Raw genomic sequence first — 6,000 nt, forward strand, 5'->3', positions numbered from 1 at the left:
TCTTAAAATTCTTTCTGCAATTTTAACTTTTTGATAATTTATTTTCCATTAGAACTTTTTCAATGGAAATTTTAATACAAAATAAAATAATATAAAATGTTTTATTCTTACTTTTTATAAGAACTGAATATTATGATTTCAATTGTGAAATACTGAATAATAAATGACTCTAGCCATAAAATATTTTTCTATACTTTAACTAATAAAATAATTTCCGTAAGAAGAAACGTAGAAAAATTTTGCAATTAAAATTAAATTTAATTATAATGTGTAACACACTAATTAATAATGGAAAAACTTTTTATAATATTTAGAATATAGCTTATCTGATTAAAATTAATAAAAATGTCTCGTGTAATTTATGTTAAACTGCAATAAATTACTTATTAACCTTTAACAACGAATTTTATACAGTAATAAAATTTAAAATGATTGAATTGTATTTTGTAACTTTTATTTAAAAATTTTAAATTTATTATAGAGCTTTTATCAATTTAATCAGAAATTTAATTTAAAAAAATTCTTTATTAATTTTCTTAACTTACTCTTTATTACTTTTAATAAATAAGTAAATAAGCAAGGATCTGCTAAATAAAAAAATGTTGTTACATAAGAACATATTATAATTTAAATTCTAAATGTAAAGCCATTTATCCAGTGTGTAAAATTGTATATTTTAATTAAATTATAAAAAACAATTGTTTTTTCATGTAATTATTCGGTTTAAAACTAGGAATAGGAGGAAAACAGCAGGATATTAAGACACAAATACGAATTCGTAAAAACATGTTACAGATTTATAACAAAAGATCGATTCAGTATAACATTGCAACATTCAAAATTCTTAATTATTAAAACCTGTTTTCGAATATTTAACCAATGGTTTTTGTATTGTTATCATAAAAAATTTATATAGTTTGCATAATAATTAAAAAAAATTTACCATTTTGATTTTGAACTAATAATTATTAATTTGATTTATTATTAGCATAATTATTGAAAAATTATAAAGCAAATATTTGATTTTATTCCAATAAAAGAAAGTAGCGAAATGTATACGTATTCATTTTACATATTGTATTGTACTTTATATCTTTTAAATCTTTGTTAAGAATCCAATTTTAAATATATTTTTTTAATGATAAAGTGTGTTTTTTCTTCATTTGTCTACATTTTAAAACAAGTCTTCTTAATTAAACTGTTTCGTAATTAAGATTCATTAATTAAAATAAAATTGATAGTTATGAGTTTTTATCATAAATAAAATTAAATTCAGACTTCAAAAGACGTTTCCAAATTCATTCTAAAAGATCCATTTCAAATTATTTTACATAATCTTTTTATAATATTAATATTACTGTATTTTAAAATATAAAACACTTTAAAAATAATATATTTTTATTAAAATTATCATGAATTAAGATCAGATCTAAAAATCGATAATAAAAATTATTTATCATTATTATTTAATCTGTTTATTAATAAGTCTTAAATGCAGGCCTAATTAGTATTCAATTTAATATAATAGTAATTATAGATTTATATAGATAAATATATATATCCAAAAATTATTATTTTATAGTTTTTTACATGAGGATATGTATGTCTAAACAAAGACTTACTACAAAAAAATTAAAAATTTAATATACTGTATTTCATTTAATTTACAGTTAATGAGGTAAATTAATACTACAATTCAATCATTTGTGACTTTCTGCTAATTATTGTATATTTTAACATACAAAAAGTTCAACCTTAATTTTTGATTAGATGTAATTGAAGTTATTATTGTAGATTCAATAAAACATGATTTGTTAAATGTGGATATTAAGGTTTGGCAAAGTGTTTGTTTAAGTTTTTAAATTTTAACAATTTAATTTTTTATTAGTTATAATTATTATTGTTAATTATAATTTTAAGCACGTTAACGTTAACCAGTTAGCTTACATTGTAAATAACTTTCTACATGAATTGAATAAAATTTTAATAAGTTTGGTTTTTATTTATTGGTTACAGAAATTTTAATTGATATGATTAAGGTTTTCCAGCGTATTTTTGTCTTAAAATTTATTTAATCTGCATTTATTTATCAGTGAAAATCATTAATAGTCTCGAATTATCCATTGTCTTTTATAATTTATATTTTCATTCGAAATATTTAAAAATGTGTTAATTAAATTATATAATTATTTATATAATTAAAACAAATTAATTTTGCAATTGCTAATATAATTTATATTGTATTAATGTATTATTTATATTAAAATTAATTGTCTAGTTATAACTATAGATTTAGTTTTATATCGAATTTTCATTGATTAATATTTAATGAATACTATGATACGCTTCTTGTCTAGTCCTCTGAACGACTTGTGAGCACTAAGATTGGCCTTACTTTACTATTAATATTTAAAGTTTTGAATGTAGCTTATTGGAATGCAAAGAGTTTGGTTTGTGTAATATATTGGAATCGTGCATATATTCAATAGATAAATATTTTTTTACTTAAACAGAAAATAACATGTTATCATTATTCGCCTAGGCCTGAAGAGCTGAGAAACTTTAACTTTTTTCTGAGCTCTCTGTGTCTACGTAACATATATATGAAAATGCCAGTAAACTTTCAATTTAATGGCGTTATTTTGTAATAATTTTATAAGTTATATAAAATTATTACACAGAAAAAAATATATAAGTTACATATAATTTAAATTCAAATTCCACGTTTTTAATTTATTATGAAATACTAGAATGTGTAGACTTACATTTCTATTCAGAAAGAGAAAATATTAAAACATAGAAAATCATAGGAGCTAGCTAAATCATAGGAGTTTGTTTTAATATAATATTAAATTTGTGAAATCTATAGCCTTAACCAAAAGCCTACAAATTTGATAAAACATTGTAAATGAAAAAGTTTTTCAAATTACTAAAATGTATTGTACTTTACATACTCTTTAATACAATTTAAATTGTTTAACATATGAAGCAGAACAATAAAAATACTTATGTTACTCCTATAAGCATATTTAACTTTAGCAAAAGATTATTATCAAGGTAAACGTATCCTCTTTGTTAAATTTTTATTACTATTTGTTATTTAAATAACTATTATTGTTAGTTTTGTAAAATTGTAATTATTAAGTATAAAGTAACTAATGTAATCTGAAAATAACCTGTAAACACGCGATAAAATCAAACATAATTAATTAAAATTAAAAAAATTATAATAAAATATTTTTCAATATATATTTGATGAGTGTCTAATCTAGATTAGGTTAAAGCCACGTAAGAGTACGCACTTTTGCGATTTTGTTTTATTAATACTCTACTATGAGAATAAATTTGGATTTGATACTGTCAATTGACTCTTAGAAATGTTATTAATGAAAAAGGAAAGCACATACTCTTAGAAATAGGATTGTAAGAGTGCTCATCCTTTGTAAATGGTTACTAAGTTGTAACTATACTTGGCCATTGATTTTTATGACGACGTTGTAACAATAGGAAAATAGTTTTTTATATAAATTATTTTTACTTCTTTTACATTTCAAAATATACGTTGTTTACAGCAATCAGATTCACATTTTCTAATTACTAAAGATCAGAAAATTTGGAAAAATCGGATGGTCTTTATTCTGTTGAAATAATTTGATTGATATTTTATGAAACATGACTTTTTTGCGTGTGGGAAAGTGCTTGTTTAGATAGGAAGAATAAGATAACAAACAATTACAGTATTGAAATGATAGATTTTATTAAGGTAAATATTTTACATTAAAAGAAAATTCTTGGGATGAACTGGTATGGAAGCAAATTGTAATCAATTACCTTGAAACACAAACTTGTAAAGTTATCTGGTGAAAGTGAAACATGCTTATGGTTGAAATAACTGAAGCACATTTTTAATAGAGAACAATTTTCGAACAATTCAATTATATAATATACAGTAATTATATAATTTATAAAAGTGTTCGTTGTGATTTGAGAAAAACTATCTCAAATCACAAGAAACTTCGAAACTCAATCTTTTCGAGATTTTTCGAAATTTTATGAAAAATAATTTATGCCGCTTTTTTCTTAAAACCTCCCTTTTTATAGCTGAAGAAATAAAATAGACATAGACTTAACACTTTTTTCAATGATGACTAAGATTATGCATCATCAGGGCCTCTAAGAGTACGTGCGTGCACTTAAAAACCCAATTCGTGCGTACTCTTGGATGTATCTATCTTAATTCAGAAAAAAAGTTAGTTGGCAACATACTCTATGCAAGATCCAGCAAATTCCTGCAAAACCTACCTAAGAAAACAATCTAACTTTCTGTCAGCAAACATAAACTATCACTACCACTTTAAAGATCTGAGAGCTCATTATTTCAAAATGTAAAATACTGTACTATATTTTGGAAGAACGTTGAAAATTTCACATAGCTATTAAAATCACAAAGTTTAGTTTAAAGATTTACAATTTACGGAAACACAACCTTCCTCCACATGCTTTGTATAACATCAATCAAACAATTAACTTTATTGCCAGTATCGAGAAAATTAAAATTTCTACTCTTATGAGTTAGATACCCGTAGTCGTATATGAAATTATCCTATTCCTCTTTGATGTGACGATTCTCTGTTATCTCCATTAAATATTAGATTTACTACGACTTAAATACAACTGTTTAGATAAACTTATAACTATATATTTTTAATGATTGTCAATAAAAGTTTGTTCGATATAATTTTCGAATAAAAACAATAAAAAGTCATTCAAAATTTAAAAGAAGTAATAAATTTTGCGTTTTTCAACTTATAATCAGACCCATAAATATGGGGGACTATGAACCGGCTAAGCCCCTTCACTTAGTCATATATACATTCGCGTTCATCACGCAAACTTAAGCTGATGTTACTTATTTTTACACACAAACTGAAGCTAATAGGCCTAGTGCTGGCTGGAAAAAAAATAAAAAATACCACTCACAATTTTTTCAATTTGCTCCTCTAGCCCCCAATTATTTATTCCTGGTTACGGAACGTAGTTAGAGTAAATAATTGGGGACTAGAGGCAAATTGAGGTAAGTAGTCCCTGCTTATAATACCAACAATTTATTGAGAAATTCAAAAGTTTAAGAAAAGTAAACGTTAATACATTTTCATAGCTATAATAATGATAAAAACAATAGGAAAACTCTATCTACTTTTAGTAATATTAAAAATTTCGCTTATTATAATTAAATCTATAATTTTAGAAAATTACTAAGACTAAAAAAAAAGGCTGGCAAGAGTTCTTGCTCGACTTCCCCGGCACTCGAATATGAAATTAAGAGGACCAGAAAGGAAGTCCGACAATTTTCAGTTATAGGTATATTACTTAAATTTTATATTATATTATATTTTTATAATATAAATTTTAAGTAATAACAAAAGCTTCAAATGAGTATTTTTTGTTGAATTATGATAAAAATCTCTATTAAAAAATATTTAACTTTAAAACGAGTAATTATTTATTATGACGCTGTCACAATGCCGGGTTGCAATTTTTAATCATATTTTTAATTTATTTAATTTAAAACATATGCTTTAGTGGCTTGCCCCTGTACATCATACTTTTCCTTTAACAATGGAGTCGTGCCGGTCATTCATCTAACTCCTTTCAGGAGAAACTTTGTGAATTTTAAATAATATTACTTCTGGTTTACAACAGGTATTTATAGATAGTTAATCGGGATCTCCTACTTTTAAAGTTTCGGATTCTGGTCTCATCTTTCATCTACCTAACTGCGTTTTCCAGATTAAGTGAAGACAGACGGATGAACGACAGTGGGAATTTATAAGTCTACAATTTTTTTTAAATTACAGTCCAATAAGCATCAAGACACATTGGCTTAAAGTTAAAATTGTGTAACGCTATCTGTTATATTTTAATTGAAAATAATTTTTATATTATTAATTACTAGCGGGTAGGCCCGGAGTTGCTCGGCCAAAATTAACGATAGTGAAG

Source organism: Centruroides vittatus, unplaced genomic scaffold, assembly GCF_030686945.1.
Source record: "Centruroides vittatus isolate TY-2023 unplaced genomic scaffold, ASM3068694v2 contig_357, whole genome shotgun sequence".
NCBI lineage: Eukaryota > Metazoa > Arthropoda > Arachnida > Scorpiones > Buthidae > Centruroides > Centruroides vittatus.